Source organism: Vigna unguiculata, chromosome 10 (assembly GCF_004118075.2).
Source record: "Vigna unguiculata cultivar IT97K-499-35 chromosome 10, ASM411807v1, whole genome shotgun sequence".
NCBI lineage: Eukaryota > Viridiplantae > Streptophyta > Magnoliopsida > Fabales > Fabaceae > Vigna > Vigna unguiculata.
The window spans coordinates 20,905,303-20,929,437 of record NC_040288.1 but is presented as its reverse complement, the minus strand read 5'-3'; the positions used below and the strand labels follow the sequence as shown (position 1 = coordinate 20,929,437).

The following is a 24,135-nucleotide window of genomic DNA, read 5'->3' as shown; positions in this document are numbered from 1 at the left end:
GACCCCATCATTTAAAGGTACGCATTCATTAATCACTAATTTGACTCTCTGAGAGCTTTGACTTACTTGAGCTTCGGAGATTCTTCTGCAGGTAACCCCTCCTGGGTTCAAGCCGACATGTATCGAATGGGAAGAGGCCAACTGAGGAGATAGCGGACTACGTGGTAAGGTGACGCTTGTGCCTGACTTCTTATTTGTTCTCTGCAGGAACATATTATATATAAACAGACGTTGATAAAAATTAAATTCAGAATTAATAATTCTTTACAAAAATAATTAGAAAAAAATGAAATAAAGTAAAAATTCTGAAGATTGAAATCTTTATATATATATGAAAGTGCAGTACATACGTTAAATGAATGTTAGTAAATTTGATTGTGTTCCTCTGTAATACTACTACTAAAGTGCGGATCATGATGATACAATATGAATACAGAACACAACGAACCACATAGAACAGAAAATCTCAATGCATGGTATTAGATCTAAATTTGTATTTGTGTTAAAATTGAAGACATACCTGAGAGAATATGTAGATGATGTTGAACTTCCAAAGTATTGTTCTCTGATCTTGGGTTTGCTCCATTTCCAATTTTGTAATTGCAGAGAAATGGAGGTTCAAATGTAGTGTTGAGTGAAGGATGTGTATCAAATGGTAAAGTGAAAGTTGTGAATGGAATGGGAAAGTTTAAGTCAGAATAGAGAACATTATCATGTGCAAATAGTGACAACAAATTTAAAATTGTTATTGTTCACTGACACAAAAAGTAACAGATAAAATAAAGTATAAAAGTTACAGCAAGAGTAACAGCAAAATTATATAATTTCGATTCTTTAACATTTAGAAAATTAAAGAAATGAAATGCAATTATGTAAATTTAAATGAATGTTGTTTTTTCAGTAACACCCAAGCACATGTATCTAGACATTTATTGTTGACAATACAGTAAAGCAACAAATAACAGTTGAAAAACAACATATATATAATGAATAACAGAAACAATAGTGTATTAATATATAAGTAGCATTACTGGATTCAATGAAGTAGATCCTGGAAAACAAAATAATATCTAATGCAACTATCAAAACATTTATCAATCATTATATATTATACACTACTAATCTGCATGAACTGTAATGTGCACCAAAATTTGTATATGGACCCAAAAAATAAAGTAATCTGCAAGGTAAAAAAGAAATACAGTTAAATGTACAATAATTGAAAAATTTTAAGAATGTTATAGAAGTAATTTTTATACCTTTATCAAAGATTTTCAAATATTTCTTTGTAAACCACATTTGTAGTTGTAGTGGTTAGTTTTCCATCTTCATCCAGAATTAAGATTTTCTTTGATGTCACTCTAGAAATTGCTACGTACAATTGTCCATGAGTAAACACTGGGCGAGGAAGATAAAGTCCAACTTTAGAAAGAGTTTGACCTTGGCTTTTGTTTATTGTCATCGCAAAAGATAAGGATATTGGAAATTGCCTCCTTTGAAATTTGAACGGGATGTTGGAATCATAAGGTGTCAAGTTCATTCTTGGTATGAATATTTTGTCACCAACATTTTTGCTAGTTATTACCGTAGCAGAAATAACATTCTTTCCCAAATCATTAACTTGCAACCTTGTACCATTGCACAAACCTTTTACTTGATCAATATTTCTTAAAAGCATAATTGGTACACCAACTTTCAATTTAATCCTATGATTTAGAATTCTTGAACATTTAATATCATTTAGAAACTCTTGAGTAAACCACTCACCTTGAATTTCTTGATCATTATCAGATTGGAAAGGACTGTCTGAAGTTAAATAAACTTGTTCTTCACCAGGAATCAAAGATAAAATGATGTCATTTACTTGTTCAACACTATCAATTGTAGGGCAAAGTATAACACCATCATCAAAGAATCTAGGAGTCATGATATTTTCAATTAGACCACCATAAACAAATTTTACTAAAGAAAGTAAAGGTGTTTCACTTTCTTGAATTAGAAGATCTGTTGGTATTGAAAGGTTGGCTTCACCACTTTCATTCAAATTCATATTTCCATCTCCAATTTTAAGAATCCAATCAGCAAATTCTTTTATATCTTTTGCACTTTCATTTGAAGCAGTAGTCTTTAACCTCATGTTTTGTGATAACTTAAGAAATGTGCAATATTGCCACAAATCAGAATAGTTAATTGATGAGTTCACAATATGATACCTTGATCCCTTTCTTACTACTGGCAAGATTTGTCTAAAATCACCGCCTAAGACCACCACCTTTCCACCAAATGGTTTGTCAGCATTATGTTGATTTGTAGCTCTCACAATGTCTCTCAATGTTCTATCAAAAGCTTGAAAGCATAGCTTATTCATCATAGGAGCTTCATCCCATATTATAAGTTTTGCTTCCATCAATAGTTTAGCACGAAGACTTCCTTAATTGATGTTACAGGTTGATTCATCATTGATTGCTAATGGTATGCAAAAAGTAGAATGAGCAGTTTTTCCTCCAGGAAACAATAAAGATGCAATGCCACTTGAAGCTACATTAAGGGCAATAATTCCCTTTGCTCTAATAGCAGCTGACAAAAGTTTCCAGAGATATGTTTTTCTAGTACCACCATAACCATATAAGAAAAAGAAATTCCCTACCTCTGAATTCACTGTTGTCATATTTTTGTTATAAACATGTTGTTGCTCATTAGTGACAGACTGCCAGAGATTGATGTAGCTTCTCCATTTGTTCTTTATCAAAATTCATTTCATCAACAATGAACTTGTTTTGAAATTTGAATGAATTTGAAAGATCAGGTTGAGGAAGGCAACTATAATTTGTTAAAGCTCGCCCATTTGAATTTAGAAGTTCTTGTACTTCTAGTAGACAAAGATTGTGTAAATCATGCTCTTGAATTTGTAAATCTACAAAATAGAACATGTAATTAATACATAATTATGGAAAACACATTGTAGATTAATTCAATTTAGTACCTGGTATGTTCAAGTCTTTTCTTTTTTGACATAGGATACCCTCTGCAAGTAAAGTCCAAGTTGCATCCCAAACAACATTTGGCTTAGACATTGTATTCGTGATTAACAAAGCAACAAATAACCTTCTAAGTTGATTTCCAGATGCAAGATGGCTAGCCTCTTTAATGGCATCAATGAATTCTTTGTCATCTGCCAGTAATCCTAATTCTTGGCAAGCCTTTTGGTATGTGGAGAATGTTTTACCATTAATTGTCTTTATGCTACCATGATCAACGCAACCTTTTTGTTTTGTTAGTAAGATTCTAATGTAGTAGCATTCACCTGATCCTGGAGGAACATATGTTAGTCGACCAATACTATAACCTTGCTTTCTTGGTTTCCATTGTTTTTGTTGAGACATCCAAACAAACTTTGTTGGAAATTCAGCATAGGTCAAGTTTCTACCTTCCTCAAATTTTTTGTTAGCTTCAAACCAAGCTAGGAACATGGTGTTCATATTCTCATTCCTATGCAATACATCATCAATTCGATCATCATTTTTAAACAAAACTGGTTGTTGATCTAGTAAGTGAAAAGTTAAACGTTGAACAGTTGGCCATCTATGATGGATATCAAAGCCATAAATTCGCCAAACTGCTTCACATGCAGATACATATCTACAATTATAGTATCTTTTTATCTCATCAACAATATGCATCTCTGTAGATTCATTCTTTTTGTCTGTAATTTTAATTGTTGCTCTATCAGGACCTTTGTTGACATATTTGAACAAATACATGATTGAGTTGGATTTGTTGCAATATTTTGTATTAATATGAGCTTGATAACGCATTAAGAGAAGAGGACTATATGGCACCCCATTCGCATTACCTAATTTATGTCCATTTTTCAACACAAATAAACCATCATCTCTACGTCTATATACAGGATATCCATCTTCATCAATTGTAGTTGAATGTCTAAATATTTTAGGAAAAAATTTAGAACACCGACCTTCTTTCATACATGGCGAGTTGAATCTAGCAGCTCCGGAAGGACCATGTATCATATATGTTTAAACAACCTTTTAAAGTTTAGGATAGAGATCTGGATGAGGAAGTTCAGCAGAGATGACTTGATCTATATGCTTTGCATTTTCTAACTTGTTTGAGTCACTCAACCATAGTAATAAATGAGCATGTGGCAGACCTCTCTTCTGAAATTCAACTGTATACTTACCTAAATTTTGAACATAATTATTAGAAAAAATAATTGCCAGTAAGAAAAATAAATTAAGAAAAGTAGAATGGTATACCTGCATTGACTTTGCCAAAGAAATTATTCTTCTTGAAATCTGTCATCATTTGGTCTAATTTCATTTTAAAAACTCTACAAACAATGTATGGCCTATCTGAAGCAGTTAATCCTCTTGATTTGACAAAATCAAGAATTTCAGGCCAATTTACATTACATGTGATTGTTATAAACAAATCTGGATAGCCATACCTCTTACAAATTGCCATAGCTTCTTGGCAATTATTGTACATGTATCTCATACCACCTGTAAATGAAGCTGAAAGAACAATACGTTTACCAATGGAAGAAGGGTCAGTTTCACCTTTGTTAACAGCTTCTTGTAACCCATTCAGAATATCTGAACGAATGAGTTTTTGATTATTTCGTATAAAAGACAACCTTTGGGCTTTAATCATAGTGTATGTATCCACTAAAAAATGTTGAAACAATCTAAGTGAATTTACAACATTACCAAATTCAACCTTTCTATCTTGTATTCTGAAAGCAATGAATTCTCGTAAAGAAATGTGAATTCTCTTTCTACTTTATCCATATTTTTTACAATCTCTAATTGGAATATCCTCTTGATAACCATCTTCTCCATATGGGAAAATCAAAGGATATGGAAGAGGAATGAAACATGTGTGTGTTTCATGTAGTCTTGTTAACTGACCAGAAACTTTCTTGACAATGATGTCCCTTCCTACATCTAAGGTGCTCAAATCACCACCAATCAATGTTGCCACTTCATCTGCTACTGGTGTATTGTATACTCTAGGATCCTTAAAGCGATGTCTAAATAACCTCAATCCAAAATCTGATTGTTCATCATCATGTATAAAATCTCTTACTCTTATGAATGGTTGAGCAAGTACATTGTGTTTGTCAATCATTTTCTTTAACTCTTCGATCAATGATTTATCAAATATGGATTGATGACTATCAGACCTATAAAATTAAAAATTAGACAATTATATGCACAATGATGGCTAAAACATAAATAAACTATTTACACATACCCAAAGTGACTAACTTTGTTGGTTGTTTCATTTTCTATGTCATAAATATATAGTTGTGCAAATTTTGGATTTGATCCTTTTTCAGGCAATAAACTTCCAATGTGATGGTAATTTTGACCACTAAGAATAAATTGAGGAGGACCCGATCCATCGTTGATTGAGGAATGGATCTTAGCACCAATGGATGTAAATGAGAACATGTTGTTATAACTTCTTATGTAATGTAAGAAATGTTGGCTTGTACTGTCTTCACCTTTGAACAACTTTTGAAGCAATTGTGGAGGTTTCTTCAACAATGGAAGTTGTACTTTTCCCTTTTGACAACAAAGAGAGAAATTAACTTGTTTTAATCTTTTGCATTTATCAAATCTTTCTTCGTACCACAATTGAGCTTGACAATAGGGACACTCAAGTGAACACTCCCCCACATCAACATTTCCTAAGTACATAAAAAACATATATGTCATTACTTAAATAACATTTGTACTTAAATATAAAAACACTAAAAAGTATTGTTTCACCTTGAATTTCAGCTTTTGAATACAAATCATAGGAGAAATGTCCAATTATGTTATTTGAAAGAAAAGGAAAAACCAATTTTACATAAAGAAACAATAAGTATTTATTATTTAAAATGAACCATTATTGATTACCATCATTTTCATCTTCGTCAGAATTATTGTCAAAATCCAATATCTTCGAAATAGATCTAATAGCCTGCTCCCGAGATGGGTGACAGAATTGTACACCTTGAACATAGATTGAAATGAATATTAGCAACCGTAATTTGTAACAATTAAAGAAATTAAAGTAATGAAATGAATTTTGTTTATATTAGAAATTACCATGACTTTGGTTTTGTTGAACATAAAAAGGATTAACAACTTCAGAAAAAGCAGAACAATTTAGTGAAGCATGACTGAAGCTGCTATCCACAATTTCTTTAGGTAACAGTTCTTGTGTATTAAACAGATTGGTTTTGTTTCTTCCAATATGACAATCAAATTAAACAATACCTACAAGTACATCCATAAATTAATGAACTGAATTCTAAATTTATAAAAACAATAAATATTATTGATATATATGATTTTGTAATTTTGTTCTTAATTTAATTTATCAATAAAATATAATTATACATTTCAATAACTAAAATAACTTAAATTTGACTTTGAAAAACTAAAATTAATTAAAAGACTAAAATATATTAAAGCACTGTTGCTGTTTTGCAAAATTGGAGCATTGGTAGATCCAATGGAGGTAGAACCATGAAATTCTAATAAGAGAGGTAGTAATAGTAAAATTTAGTATGAAAGGAATTGAAATCAAGATAAGATAATAATAGATATATAAAGAATTAGTAATTAAACATTTTTATCACCAATGGTATTACTTTTTTCTGCCAACTTCTGATTTATAATAAGTTTCCTTCTTCTTCGTGCAACTTTCCCATTATTTTGGTTAAGTTCTGCAAAATGCAGTTAAACAAATGATTATGAAATGCATTTAAAGATGAAACAAATTGATTATGAAATGATGTCATCTAATATCCATGTGTGTTAATTGTATAATATGCATTAAAGATGAATAATGAGACTAATAAGTCTGTAGTGCTAGCATTTGTACTGTATTTGAATGAAAATTAAATTAAATAACAAACTTACCACAATATGTCAACTCGGAAAGTGGCCTTCTATTTGTAGATTGAATTCTTTTATTCTGCACGTGTGCATCTTCATTGAGAGATAAGTAGGTTTTGATAGTTGCATCTGGGGTAACATTTTCTTTCCATACTGGTAGAATTGTTAAAAATTCAAATGAGAAAAGAATAGATGTAAACTATGCAACACAAATAATAAACATATAGAAAACTATCACACTGAAAGTTTTTACAAAATCCATATTTGTGTTAGTGCATTGAGTAAATTGATTTCAGTTCCTTTTTGATATCAATATTTGTAAAGGAAATGAAAAACAGATTGACAACAATGAATGCAGTAATAAATTTATTGGATGAAATTTATAGTGAATGAAAAAATGATTACCACAATTTCTTAACTGAGAAAGAGGTGTAGTATTTGGAAAAGGAAATGCTTCACTTGGACTGGATTTGTCCTCATTTGTTACTGCAATCAAAAGAACAAAAAAAAAATAACATACATGAAGTAAGATTAGTATTTACATCTTTGTTTTTACGTATGAGTGTAGATTTAATTGAATTGGATGAAAAATGAATGAAATGAGATAGAAAAAATGAAGAAACTTAAAAATGCAATGTGAGAAACATAAATTTATTTAACCTGTGGACTTCATCAAGGTATTGGAAAAATTTTGTGAGACAATGTTCTTCCTTTTTCTTCTTCCATTTGTTGAATCCATTTTGTTGTGATAATGTTCAAAGTGTGCAGAAGTTATGCATTATATTGTTGTATTATGGTGTTACAAATTCAGAACATGTTGGAAATCAAATAAGATTAAGATTTAAAATTAATAATAGAAAAGTAATAACAAAACCAATTAACAATGCACTATGAAGAAAGTAAAGCAGAAAGCAAGAAAAAAGCTATTAATAGATGTAGGCACATTTTTAGTTTTCCACGCACATTCTTCCTGATTCAGGTACTGTTAGTACAAACTTTTGATAAAAAAGAACAAACATTTCATTGATATGGAAATATCAGAACTGAACATATAACTCAATATTTGGAAAAGCGTACCTTTTCAAAAAGATTTGATCTGCAATGTCCAAATTGATGATTTGCAAACAATGCAAAGCCTCATTTCAGAATGTGCATATGTGCTATATGTCATTTTTTGGCAAGCACAAAAGTACTATGGTTTGTAATAGTCAAACCTTAAAGTAGACATTTGTTTCTACATTGAGTGTAACATGCAACTACTAAAGAAAGGGCAAAACAAAATAATTTTATTGTTTTGAATTTTAGAAATGAAAATAAATTCTGAGAAATTAAATTTAATGTTTTCATGGTTACTATATTATTCATGAAAACAATCAAACTGAAATGGGATTTTCATGGTTACTATATTATTCGAATAAGTTAAAGATTACTAAAAAACAATTAAAATAAATTTTTGCAACAAATATTAAAATAATTTTTGTAAAGAAATTAATAAAATTTTATGCAAATTATATTCAATTAGTATGTGTAACATCCCATTTAAATAATAACATAATTAAATGAAATCTTACACCGGATAATATAAAAAAGCCAAGTTGCGGAGTATAAAGTCACTCCTTACAGTTATCCAAGGTACTTAAAAGGAAATACTAAAGCTCGTTACAAAGCCTACAACCCAAAAGGAGTAAGAGATAGTCGATATTCGAAATAAAGCCTTGGGGGTAATACAATACACGGGCCTTAGCCCTAAAGAAAAGCCCAAATAAAACATGAAGTCCAGCCCAGGTAGACTGTGTAGCAAAATCATCTCTTCCCTGTTGACCTCGAGTACCTCTCGCATCTGCTCCCATCAATAAATTGATGATCATCGCAAAGGTAGAAGAACAACATACAAGGCAATCAAACAAGCAAGGGTAAGCTAGAGCCAAAAAGATTTTATCATGCAATCAGATATACTTTCACAGTCCAATATATGCATACATCATCCAAGCATGTTATGACCTTCCAATCAATACACTAAGACTCGACTCGACTCATCCGGATACATATAACCTGGTCGGATTCAGCGGATGCTTGCACTTGTGGTGGATACCTCTGCTCACCCCCGAGCTGCTCACCCCCGAGCTATGTGTTACAAGTGTTACAATGAATCAAATCTCTCTCACCACAAGGTTAGCCCTTAATGAATTTCAGGCCTCCTGCTACTCTCACCACAGGAGTCAGTCTGCTCTAAGTGAGACTAACTGGCCCTTTAGAGTGTCAGGATGCAGTCCTTACCTTGAATCCTTACCTAGTTATACAGATGGGGCACCACCATGGGCACCCACTAACAGGGGCCATGGAATTACGTCCCGACCACTGAAGCACAACCCTGAAATCTCACCTAGAAATTCCAAGGAATTACGTACTGACCACCTACTATACATATTCAAACAAACAGTAATATTTATCATGCTTATAAATCTCATGCCAACCTTTATAATCCATCCTCATACATGCTCCATGTTGAATCCATTCCAAATCATCCTTCCCAATTCATGAATATAGAAATGTAATTCATACCGACACCATGCCACTTTGATTACCAACCATCTCATTCAAGTCACATGCCAAGGTCATGTTAAACTTATCAATCACAGACCTTAAACCATTCTACTCATACCCATTCGCCCAATTCATGCTTTTAAAAGTAATTGAATCAATCCACAAGTTCAAGTTAAAGTAAGGAATTACAATTCTGCAGCAATTCTCGCTTAAGCTAGACTGATCTCGCTTAAGCTAGACTGGTCTCGCTTAAGCTAGACTGGTCTCGCTTAAGCTAGACTGGTCTCGCTTAAGCTAGAAATTCTCGCTTAAGCTAGACTGATCTCGCTTAAGCTAGAAATTCTCGCTTAAGCGAGACTGATCTCGCTTAAGCTAAAATCCCTCGCTTAAGCAAAACTGACAGCTTTTTAATGATTTCAACATGTAAAAACACAAAATCCCAAACATAAAAAATTTAAGAAAACACAAGCACGTTGTATAAAACGTTGGCATCATATTTCATGCTTTAAAAGAGTAAACAAATCAATTATGGGAGCATACAAGCATTTAACAATTGTCAATCTCGCTCAAGCTAAGGAGCTCTCGCTCAGGCAACAAGGTCTCTCGCTCAAGCGAAAAACTTTCGCTTAAGCGAGATTGAAAACAAAGAGTACTTCGAGTTCTCGCTCAAGCTAGCTCATCTCGCTCAAGCGAGAGGCCTTCGCTCAGGCGAGCACTCGAAAATAAAAGGGTGCGAGTTACTGTCATTCTCGCTTAGGCAAGAGCTCCTCGCTTAGGCGAGAGCTTCTCGTTTGGGCGAGAAACAACTCGCTTAGGCGAGCATAACAGATCTCACCTGCTCTCACGCATGCAAAGCCAAAAATCCATCCAGAAACAATACACCGATTATTTTCACACCATCAAAAGCACATCAAATTATCAAGAGCACCCAACAGAAACAAAAAGACACATTATTTATAAAAGCATGAAAAAATCATAGCTTCCCTCACCTGGATAGATGCTAGTGGAAAGCACAGGCACCTACGACAACGAACCCAACAGCTTTAGGAGCATACTCAAGAGGTGGAGCAAAGAATGAGGTTGAGCTTACTTGAATCTGAATGAGCTTCGAGCCCTAGCAGAGCACTGTTTGAGGGGAAAAGAGGAGTAAGATGACTGATTTTTGCAAAATGGGCAGAACATGAGAGGGTTAGGCTGGTTTAGGGGTTTTGGGATGCCTTATGGGCCAGCCTTAGGCCCAACTGACTAAGAGAGACCCTTAAATTTTAGGACAAAATTAAAGTGGGTCTTACATTCTCCCCAACAACAAAAATTTTCGACCTCGAAAATTCACCGACGAGATGGGAAGAAAACTACGTTTTCCTCATTTCATCCGACAACCACCACTTAGACATGACTAATAAAACGACTCCAACACCTATAGTAACTGGAAACTTCGCCTCTGTGCTAAGCAATATGTGTTCAACTGTGTAGATTGGTTTAGTCACTACTCTCGAAGTAACTTCCAACCTACAACCTTAAAACTGGGATGCTCCTTCTTACCTCCCCAACCAACTTGCATTTGATATACCGACTCGTCTACCATATGCTCTCCACTACCTCTTGTAGGTTTTTATCAAAGTCTCAGATGACTTCAAGTCTCAAACTAAAGCATGTATTTATCACTTCACATCACTTTGTTCTCTCCTTTAAGCATCACTCCACTGACTTGATCACTCTTGAGTTCTGGCCTACTGCCCCACCATCAACACTCTTGACCACTTTTACGTATAACGACACTCATAACATCTTACTTCCTTTGTTGGCTTCAACCAAGGCAACAAAGTTCCCTACCGAGTTATTCTAGTTCCAATTTAAAACTATCAACTTATTCCATTTCCATATCGTTTTGGCATCCTGTCCTCATTTTTTTTTATCCCTTAACTCGTAACCATCATTCCACTAAACCACCAAAACCATAACTTCCATTGACTCCAAATCTCTAGTATGTTTTTGCACCAAGCAACTCTACGATACACCTCAAACTAAGATTGCCCGATTTGGCTTTATTTTTTTTTCTAACCTCTTTGAGAAACTCACTCGTCCTAGTCGAATAACTAGACCAAGGAAATCTCTTCACTAGGTCACGAGTAAGATAGTTCTTCTCACGCACCTCTTACCATTTCTAAGCATCATCTGCCACCATCCCGTTGCGCTAATCTGATTCATACATAAGGTCACTTGTTTGTTTACTCAAAATAATGATCCTTTCGTGTCCGCCATGACAAGGAACCAATTGCCGTTGAGAAACCTTCCTCGAGACCCCTATAAAACTTGTAGAACCCCTTTAAACTCCTCTTTTGATAGCCTTAGCGTTCCATTTTCTCAACAAGGTATCTATCCTTTTAAAACCATATTCCTTATTAGTCACTCCAACCTTAGTCAATACTCTTCTTGAACGGCTTGACACACCACAACTTCTTTTTGAAGATTCACCAAACTTGTAGTCATCTTGGTGATTATACTGAGTTTATACCATTATGTTTCCAACAACTCTTTCACTTGTTTCTCTTACTTCACAATCCCAGCATAAATCCTCCAATTAGAAGCTATTAGCACAAGTTCGACTTCAAACCCAAATGCAAAAGTGAACTTCATCACTCCAAAGCGAAAATTCTAATATTTCCTTCAGAATAAATCTATAACTCTTCTACCATTGAGATTACTTGCGTCTATTTTTCGCTTGTCGTTGTCATATAACTCTGATTCACATGACACCCAGCCCTCATCTTTCAGCTTGATCCATACTTGTTACACTACTACTGACTTATCTCTTCAAATCAAAGGATACTACTTCGTTGGGGATCACATCTCCTAAGAATGAGATTAAGAAAACAATCAATTCACCCTTGAGATTGTGTCCCAACCCTGCAAAGGAAACAATTCAAATTGGCTTTGAATTTAAATCCTTTGGTCACCATGAAACATGAAACACACCCGAGTAAACTTCACTTGACCGCAATTGTAGCAAACCACCATCTCAACCCCAACTCCCTCTTGCAGGCACCCATGACTCCTCTACCATATGGGCGACACCAAGAGGTATACGATCCCGAACAAAACCAAATCCATATCCCAAGCACCATTTTTATACCTTGTATCCTCGAATTTGATCATTCGCGCTAATCACTCTAGCACCAACTATCGTATACACCATTTCAATTTCTTCAGACTTTTCTTCTCCTTTCATTCTTTAGTGTAATTTGCCCCCACTAGTTCTTGCCATTCCTACAAGATCCAACACTTAGGTTTCTTGGTCTCAGCCTAAGGTCAATTATTCTGCTCATGTGAATTACTTTTCCTTGAAATATCCTTCTATCAACTCCAAAGACCAAATCATCTCCTTCTGACTATTCAACCTAGTACGAAACCTTTATGCCACTTCATTTTTATCCACATATTATTTTTTCCTTTACTTAGGAAACATCATCTCACTTGACTGATCCATAAGCTCTACTCCATCTTAGCCTCCAACTAGAGATTTGTTGTCTTTTTACACCCCCATGGTCTTTATCTTTCTCAGTTTGCTCGATGCCAAGCAATTTCATTATTTTCTACAACCCAGGATATTGCCAATTGCTTCTCTTCCGCCAATCCAAGAAAACACTAGATATGGCCATACGACCATATCTAATGACACTTCTCTTAATATCACAGGTATCTGTAGAACTCTGAATTATGGTATTGTCGGAATGTAGAACCAGGTTGATGTTCCTCAAACGTTGTTACACTTGCATGCACTGATATCTCCCATATGTTTTAACCTTTAGATTCAACTCATTTTGGAAAACTTGCGGCATTTGATCCTAAACTTGTCCTTGAAGCTCCCTTAGTCCAATCGTTGCTAAACTCCAACATCTGTTCTCAAACTATTAACCCAAACTTAGCTTCCCTTGCTCAACGGTATACATCACACATCAACTTCCTATCTCTGAGGCAAGAAGTTGTCTTAGAGACCTCATCCAACACTTATAAAGGAAAGCAGGTCAAGTTGACATTGGATCTGCATTCCCTCATTTCTATATACACCAGACACATAGTACAGAGGCATAACAAGACAAACTAGAACATACGAAGAAACACTCCATCATCTACAAACAACCAAACCCTTTTGTATGTCACCCTTCTTTCCGTAGCCAGTAGAATTAAGAAAGGAAAAACAACCCTTAATCTAGTCGTGAGTGTGCACCCTCACTACTTTATCAAGGCGTTTTTCTGTTCTTAAAGCTTTTGGTTTTACTGACACACTTGACAAGACATGACTACTCACGCCTGCGAGGCATAACAAACCCACAACCTCAGGTCATCCTAAGGACGAACTGCTCTGATACCATTAATGTAACATCCCATTTAAATAATAACATAATTAAATGAAATCTTACACCGGATAATATAAAAAAGCCAAGTTGCAGAGTATAAAGTCACTCCTTACAGTTATCCAAGGTACTTAAAAGGCAATACTAAAGCTCGTTACAAAGCCTACAACCCAAAAGGAGTAAGAGATAGCCGATATTCGAAATAAAGCCTTGGGGTTAATACAATACACGGGCCTTAGCCCTAAAGAAAAGCCCAAATAAAACATGAAGTCCAGCCCAGGTAGACTGTGTAGCAGAATCATCTCTTCCTTGTTGACCTCGAGTACCTCTCGCATCTGCTCCCATCAATAAATTGAAGATCATCGCAAAGGTAGAAGAACAACATACAAGGCAATCAAACAAGCAAGGGTAAGCTAGAGCCAAAAAGATTTTATCATGCAATCAGATATACTTTCACAGTCCAATATGCATACATCATCCAAGCATGTTATGACCTTCCAATCAATACACTAAGACTCGACTCGACTCATCCGGATACATATAACCTGGTCGGATTCAGTGGATGCTTGCACTTGTGGTGGATACCTCTGCTCACCCCCGAGCTATGTGTTACAAGTGTTACAATGAATCAAATCTCTCTCACCACAAGGTTAGCCCTTAATGAATTTCAGGCCTCCTGCTACTCTCACCACAGGAGTTAGTCTGCTCTAAGTGAGACTAACTGGCCCTTTAGAGTGTCAGGATGCAGTCCTTACCTTGAATCCTTACCTAGTTATACAGATGGGGCACCACCATGGGCACCCACTAACAGGGGCCATGGAATTACGTCCCGACCACTGAAGCACAACCCTGAAATCTCACCTAGAAATTCCAAGGAATTACGTACTAACCACATACTATACATATTCAAACAAACAGTAATATTTATCATGCTTATAAATCTCATGCCAACCTTTATAATCCATCCTCATACATGCTCCATGTTGAATCCATTCCAAATCATCCTTCCCAATTCATGAATATAGAAATGTAATTCATACCGACACCATGCCACTTTGATTACCAACCATCTCATACAAGTCACATGCCAAGGTCATGTTAAACTTATCAATCATAGACCTTAAACCATTCTACTCATACCCATTCGCCCAATTCATGCTTTTAAAAGTAATTGAATCAATCCACAAGTTCAAGTTAAAGTAAGGAATTAAAATTCTGCAGCAATTCTCGCTTAAGCTAGACTGATCTCGCTTAAGCTAGACTGGTCTCGCTTAAGCTAGAAATTCTCGCTTAAGCTAGACTGATCTCGCTTAAGCTAGAAATTCTCGCTTACGCGAGACTGATCTCGCTTAAGCTAAAATCCCTCGCTTAAGCTAAACTGACAGCTTTTTAATGATTTCAACATGTAAAAACACAAAATCCCAAACATAAAAAATTTAAGAAAACACAAGCACGTTGTATAAAACGTTGGCATCATATTTCATGCTTTAAAAGAGTAAACAAATCAATTATGGGAGCATACAAGCATTTAATAATTGTCAATCTCGCTCAAGCTAAGGAGCTCTCGCTCAGGCAACAAGGTCTCTCGCTCAAGCGAAAAACTTTCGCTTAAGCGAGATTGAAAACAAAGAGTACTTCGAGTTCTCGCTCAAGCTAGCTCATCTCGCTCAAGCGAGAGGCCTTCGCTCAGGCGAGCACTCGAAAATAAAAGGGTGCGAGTTACTGTCATTCTCGCTTAGGCAAGAGCTCCTCGCTTAGGCGAGAGCTTCTCGTTTGGGCGAGAAACAACTCGCTTAGGCGAGCATAACAGATCTCACCTGCTCTCATGCATGCAAAGCCAAAAATCCATCCAGAAACAATACACCGATTATTTTCACACCATCAAAAGCACATCAAATTATCAAGAGCACCCAACAGAAACAAAAAGACACATTATTTATAAAAGCATGAAAAAATCATAGCTTCCCTCACCTGGATAGATGCTAGTGGAAAGCACATGCACCTACGACAACGAACCCAACAGCTTTAGGAGCATACTCAAGAGGTGGAGCAAAGAATGAGGTTGAGCTTACTTGAATCTGAATGAGCTTCGAGCCCTAACAGAGTACTGTTTGAGGGGAAAAGAGGAGTAAGATGACTGATTTTTACAAAATGGGCAGAACATGAGAGGGTTAGGCTGGTTTAGGGGTTTTGGGATGCCTTATGGGCCAGCCTTAGGCCCAACTGACTAAGAGAGGCCCTTAAATTTTAGGACAAAATTAAAGTGGGTCTTACAGTATGTCCAAATATTAGTACTGCAAAATATAAAATTGATTTCTTTATTATTACTTCTAACCTTTTTTTTTAAGAAAATCAATCAAATCTTTTAATATATTTGAATTCTTATCATAATCATTTTCAATTATTTTTATTATCCGAATTGAAAAATTATTTAGAAAATCATTATTTAAATAAATTTTGTATTAGGAAAATATTTAAAATATAAAACTTGACGATAATTAAATTAGGTAAAATACTTATAGATATGGTTTCTAATTATTAGAAGCAACGAAAAAAGGATGCTAAAACTATTACAAACAAAATAAAAACAAAGTACTTTCAAAGTTCTTCAAAAAACCATACATAATATAAAAAGTAAACTAAAAAAAAAGTGTAATATTAAAAACTGCATTCTTTGTGGATGTAGACTTTGATCTTCTTTTTTCATTTCTTTGTCAACTAGAAACACAAGAATATCTCTTTCTTCCAAACGATTGAATATGCAGAAGTCCTTCCATCCCTTCCCAATCTTACTTGACTTGTTAGCTGTATTACGGAGCATAAGCTTACATTGAACAATTGTTGTGACGTCCCTACAATTCCAACCTCCTCAATCTACGTTTACGAGTGTAATCTGCAAAGTCAGATTGTAGGTCCTAAAAAAATAACAAAATAAGAGCACAGAAAAAATATATAAAGAAAATAAAATATAAAACAAAATTATAAAATGAAAAGTTCACCAGATGGCTGGCTTTGCATTGAGATTTTGACAATTTCACTCTAAACAGATGTTTTTTTCGCAACCGAATTAGGTTTGAAAGAAATTTCGCACCAGTCGATATTGTAGACATGTTGGAGAATACAATGATGTGGAAGGTTGAATTGCCTACATATCTAAATACAATTTGATGGATATGTTGCAATTTATAAAAAACTCTTAAGCTATACCAACCATTCGTGAGAACGGGATGATTCACATCCATATTAAAAGTTAACTGATGTTGATTCCCTTCAATATCTTCCAACTGCCAAACCGGTCCTAATTCCTCACCAAAAATAGCAAAAAGTATTGGATCAACATGTCCAAACTCCTAATGAGACAAAAAACAGATAGAAAGGTCAAAAAGATGAATAGACAAATATGAAACTGGTGATGAAAGCAAAAATATTTAAATCAAGGAATAAAAACATGCATGGGTGATGTAAAAAAAAAAACGACAGACAAAAAGTGTATAAAAACAAAAAACAGAAAAGTAGTGAATTTGAAGGCTTAATGAAGAAAGTTGAGATCTTTAGAAGAAATAAATACTAAGTCAGAGTTCAAGCAAAGTAAAAATATAAGTTGTGTTATGAAAGACAAAAAAGGTCGACATACATGAAAAATGCATCAAAAACAGAATATTTAACGGATTTCAACGATTATTGAAGAAAGATGACATTTTCATAACCAAAAAACAGATGAAGTAAGATTTGGAGAAGAAGTAAAAAAAATTGCATAGATGATGAAGGAAAATATAGTTTGACATACATGAAGCATGGAAAACAAACTGAAAAAACCGACCTTTGAACGATTATTGCACAAAGTTTGAATTTTTAGAAAGAAAATCGAGAATAAGTAATATTGTGAAAAAGGTGAAAAAAGAAATACATGCTTTTGAACAATTAAGATGGATGAAGAAGCAATGTGGTATGGTTTAAACTTAAAAAAAAATAGCAAAGCACATACTTTTTCAAGTTTTTGTGAAGTAAATGTACCTGATTATGAACAAAATGATACGTAGTGAACCTTCCTAAAGTTTTTCTGGCAGTGACACTCAAAGAGGAATCCATGGAAGCAAGTTTAGGGGAGTGACCGTTCTTTTTCAGTGATTGATAAAAAACATAAAACTTGATAGTAAATAAGGCAAACAGACGGTTATATAGATATGAAAAGACTTGTAATTAAAGCGAAATTAAAGAAGGGTTTTTGAAAATACAATCATATTTAAGAATATTTTTAAATTAATTTTGATAAAGTAAAAATGACTTTCAAAAAATTTTAAAGAAATATAATTTTTTTTAATAAATAAAAACAAATAAGAAATTAGCAGATAAAAATAATAATAAAATATTAAGAAAAAAGATAACTTTAATTTATATTACTAAAAGAATAAAAGTTAACAAAAATTGTATTTTTATATAACAAAATTAAACGTTTATTTAAAGTTATTTAAAATAAAAATAGAAAATATAAATTTAAGACACTAAACATAAAAAGAGGTAGACAATTTTTTTTAAAATTGTAAGAGTAATCATTTTTTATTTGAAAAGCTAAACAAAATAAGGAAGAAAAATTATGATTAAGAAAATAAAAATCAACTTTCATTCTTTAAATGCAAAGTTACGTAGGTTTTTTCATTTGTTAATCAATCTGTGAAAGGAGAATTGTGTAAACTATTTGATGAAGAAAGAATGGTTTTGAAGACATGAAATAAGTTTTATATGTTGCGAAAACAATAATGAGTTGAAAAATATACATAGATAAAAACTTAATGACTTTGATGTAGCTAACATCATAATGTAGTTGACATTAAAAATAATATAAACACTTCGACATTATGCTAGCAATATATACTCAATTTAAACATAACCATATACAACAAAAGGTATATAAATTTCTAGAAATATATTTAAAAAAGGTACACAAATGGTGAAAATAAATGATTTTTTATAACCCAAAACACAAGGAAAAACCTCTGCTGAACTTAATTAATTTCATGTAGCTAGCATGATTATGGTGTTGACAACGTCAAATTATATCAACACACTTTGATTCAGCTAGCAAATTGTGAATGTAAACATAGAGTACAAAATTAGGAATAATAAGCATGAAATCTATTCAGAATAGAGCAACATTTGATGTAATTCATAATTAAATTAAAACATAGTTGAGGTAAATGTTTTCAAAATAACAACCTAAGACAAACACAAAATAGTGGTCATGAGTACAAATACATCAAAGCAGCAAATGTTTTTCAAAAAATAACATAACCAACATAAAAAGCCAAATAAAGTCTATTACAATTTGTAGTCTATCACTTTTCAATCTTGATATTCTTCTTCAACATCTTCACTGGAATCTTCTTGTTTTCTTGAACCATAGATCGACTTTGTCTTTTAAGTGTTGGGACAGGTGGTTGAGTAGCCAAATCAAGATTGTCCAGATGAGATGATTCTTTGCGGGTTAACTCATCAATTTCAACATCAATTACATCTTTATTTTTTAAGGATTCTTTGGCAGGAACATGGCTTGATACTATATTGTTCAAATAATCACTTAGAGTCTCAACATCATTTGATTCTTCTGTGAATTTGATCAGCAAACGCTAAAAAAAATTAAAAAAATTAGCATATACAAAGCTTTACAAAAGAAGTTAAATTGTAATCTTCAACTACCTCTGCAATGGAATCAGATGAGATTTGATTTGTTCGCTCATTTAGTTTGCTTTCTTCTTCATTTGTAGAGTATAGATCCTAAAAATTGTATCCAATAGAAATAATATTAAAATTAAAGAAAAATATAGGATAAGACGTCAAAAAAATAAATAAGATCTTACCAAAGACTTAATTTCAACATCAGAAAAGCATTCAATTACTTTTTCATCCATGCAAACTTCTTTAACTTTGAATGATTGTTCAAATTTGCTATTATAATCATTTTTGCACTCAACTTTGAACAGATAGGTCTTATCAATTAGGACTTCAAACTCTTTAGGCAAGTCTCCAGCAGCTATTCTATTAAAAAAAGGATAAATATAAATGATGTAAATTAATGAAAAAGAATTATTGTACATAACAATAATGATTAAAATAAGTGGAAACGAAGTACCCAATATAGAATAGGAAATAATTGATTGTGAATTCATTTGAAAATCAAACAAAACATTTAAGTTAAATGTTAACAATATAAGCATAAATGATTAGATTAGAAACTTAACCTTGTCTTGTAAGTCAAGAATGTCAGAGCATGATTGCTTCAACATTGCACTTGCATCACGATCAAATACAACAAAAGTTGTAGAATCCGTAGTATCAATTACACGAAGTTTCAGTTTATACCTGAAAAAAAACAATAAAGACATGATGAAGATTATTTAGTTTTCTTAATATTATATTAATAAAATCATATTCTGAAGATTAATAATATTACCTAGGTGTAACCTTAATGACATGCTTGTTACACTTTTCACAAAAAAAAAATTTTGAATCAGAATATACTGCTTTGTTGCAGATACATGTTGTATACCACCAATCATCATGATCTAGCATATGTTTGATAGTAGCCTTTACTACAAAATTACTTTCTTGTAAAATAAATAATGAAACAATATGAAAAAAAAAATGGTAATTAAATAAAAATATTTATGCGCAACATAGAGACAAATATTTGAACCTGTTTAAAATCTTTGAGACCTTCAATTGAACTCTTAGGATGCAGCTTAATGAAATCATCTTCTAAGCTAACTTTTGAAGAAGCACAAAGTTGGGTAAGAGGTCGAGAAGGAAATTCAGTATTATCCCATATCCTATGTTAAAAAAATATGTTATATTACAAAGATATACATATATCTATCTATAAACAAAGATATATCTTATGTATATATACTTACATTGTTTTCAACTTGGTTGCATCTTCACCATCACAGTTAAAAATTATTTTGGTACAGTTCATACAGTTTTGAAAATTAATACAACTGTAATAATCAATCAAAGTTAGTTACCTTGGAAGGTCTTCACTTTGCAATAATGTAAAACAATGACAACATGTTGATCCTTTCCAGAGGCCAAAAATGCATTTAACATATCAACATATTGACCAAATAAAGTACACTCCAGTCGCAAACTATGGAATGTTAAAAATCACATAAAAAGAGAAGCAAATGAAATACATAAAAAATAAATAAAAAACACTAACGAAGAAAAACAAATGAAATCCGCTTACCCATCAGCTTCAATAAGGATGACATTCATTTTGGTTTTCTTACCAACTTTCTCTAGCTCCCTCTCTGTTCCAACACCAGTAAACATTCTAATGACATCTACAGAAAAAGTAAAAAGAAAGAAAAAAAATAACAAAAAGTTATACGGAAAAAGAAAGAAAAATAACAAAAATATACTTAGTAACTAAGTAATCTGTGTCAAAACTAGCAGCTATGATTGTTGAAAAAGGGGTGTATGAAGTTGTAGTTTTCGGAACTAAGGTACTTTCAACCATATTGACCTTGGTTCCAAATTGGAAGTTGATCTTATAGGCATGATTTGTAGTTCTATAAGAACCACCATTACATGAAACACTAAAAGATTGAATGGTGTAAACCTTATCCTCTTTGATTTTAGACGGGAATTTGTATATCAATGTGCGTCTAACAGATGCATGGATTAGGACACCCTGCAAAAATAGTTTCATAAATGAAAAAATAAAAGCATAATTAAACTTATGGGTAAAAATACAAAATTTAGGAAAAGTAAAAAAATAAAAGACGTTTATAGTTTTAGGAAGGTACCTCTTTGACTTGAAGAGCAATTTCCATGGAAAATGGAGTTTTTCCTTTTGTGTAATCTTCAACAAACCATAACCTTACAACTCTTGCAACGATATTCCAACTTTCCTTCTCAAGGGTTGAGTTCTTGTAAGGAGTGAGTGTGTTTTTGGATAACAGACATGGTTTAAGGAATGAGGGAAATTAGAGTATAGTAAGGAATGAAAAAGGGTCTGCAAACATGTATTTGTACAAAACAAAAACACATAATAAAAAAATATTGGAAGATCATAAATAAAAAACGACACCATACGCATGCTCTGGTTTTCATTTCACAAATTTAGAAACAATCGAGAAAAGCAGAAGCAGATTTTGACATGAGTAAAGATATTTACTAAAACAATACGCAGACTGTGGTTTAGGTTAACCAAATGGAGTAAAAATTGGGAAAAGTGACCGACAAAAATACGAAGACCACAGAAAAAAACAAAAGTTGTTTTTCACATGGCTCAATGTTGTGCAAGAAAAGGAAATATGGCAGAGAGCAGTACAAAAAGACAACATAAAGTCACTTTAAATGTTGGAAAAGGTTGACAAATAAAGGAAAATAGGAAATAAAGATCTAATTTCAAATAAAGATGTAGTTTGAACATTTGAAAATTTAAAACACAAAGAAGAAAAAGGAAAGAAGTAAAGTAATACAAACAGTAACATAAATGTTGTAACGTAGATGAAAAAGGAAAGAACTGACTTGATGTATGCATATCAAAAGACATAAGAATTAAGTAAACCTGAAATGTTGGGGTTTCTTGAAAGTTGAGGTACAATCAGATCAAATTTCAGCAAACATTAAGAATAAAATGTCAAATTACATCCTGCTAATATTTAGAAGCAACTTTCTCAGGTAATAGAAACCAATCAAACATGCAATAGGCCACAAAAAAAATAATTTTTAAACGATAGTATGGAAGATCTTTGAATCAAAAATGCAACAAAAAAAATCAATACAACATATTAAAGGGATTCCATTATATCAATATTCTTGACTAACATTTAAAAGTTGGTTACTATTACCAACTACTCCTTGGTCTCTGCTTACCTCAATGCCATATTCATAACTAATCAACAACAAATTTGCTTATGACTTAAGATGGCAATATTTTCTGCATTAAAACAAAATTATACCTAAAATCTTCGCGTCTCTTGAAAGTTAAGGTGAATGGAAAGTAAGAGCAAATATAAAAATAACATAAGAATGAAATAAACCTCAAATGTTGGGGTTTGAATTAAGTAAACCTGAAATGTTGGGGTTTCGTGAAAGTTGAGGTACAATCAGATCAAATTTTAGCAAACATTAAGAATAAAAGGTCAAATTACATCCTGCTAATATTAAGAAGCAACTTTCTCAAGTAATAGAAACCAATAAAACATGCAATAGACCACAAAAAAATAATTTTCAAATGGTAGTATGGAAGATCTTTGAATCAACAATACAAAAAAAAAAAATCAATACAACAAATTAAAGGGATTCCATTATATCAATATTCTTGACTTACATTTAAAAGTTGGTTACCATTACCAACTACTCCTTGGTCTCTACTTACCTCAATGCCATATTCATAACTAATCAACAACAAATTTGCTTATGACTTCAGATGGCAACAGTTTCTGCATTTAAACAAAATTATACCTGAAATCTTGGTGTCTTTTGAAAGTTAAGGTGAATGGAAAGTAAGAGAAAATATTATGAGTTCAAATTTTTGCCCTCGTTTAATATTTAAATTTGGGGATTTAATTACCATTTGTACATCTTCACGCTACCGCCACCACGAACCTGCCCACCATCGTGTCTTCGAGTTCAGCATCGCGAGAGCAGAATGTGAACGAAGCGACCGTACCTGCGAACCAGAACGCGCAGCGCCACCATGGAAGCTTGTTTCACGCACCGGCGCGAGTTCCACCTTCGCAGCCAAAGTGTGAGAGAAACCCTAATTCTGGAGAGAGAACACTCTGCCACGTGTTAGACTGCTAATGGACAGTCAAACTGGTCAACTGGTCAACACTGGTCAAATGGTCAAAGTCAACAGTCAACTCGGGTCAAAACTGCAAAAATGGTTAAATAAGAGCGGTAGAATTGGAAATTGGACAGAGATTAAGTTGCTAATTAATTAAATATAAATAAAAGATTTTACCAACCGACTAATAAAGCCCAAAGTCCAATTGAAGCCTATATAAAGAGACTTAAGGGAGCAGAAGCGACACAACTGACATAACTTAGAACTCTCTGGTTTTGGCAGATACCGTCTCCACCACATCTCTCATTCTCCCTTTTCTTTTATTTTCTTTCCTTCATCATATTACCATGTATTCCATCAAAGCCATGGAGGGTTAAGCTTTAAGGGTTGATTCCACTAAAGTTTCTTAACTGGATTCTGAGGTTAGATGAATTTATTATGTATTTGTTATTTTGATTATTGTTGTGGTTTTTGTTTATCTATGTCGTTTGTTTCTTAATCGAATAGAAAATAATGATTTTAAATC

General features: G+C 33.1%; 1 pseudogene; it reads right to left on the bottom strand.

The window, feature by feature from the left end:
• Window positions 1-1,264: 1,264 nt before the first annotated feature.
• On the bottom strand, window positions 1,265-17,905 carry LOC114165384 (annotated as a pseudogene).
• Window positions 17,906-24,135: the final 6,230 nt, after the last annotated feature.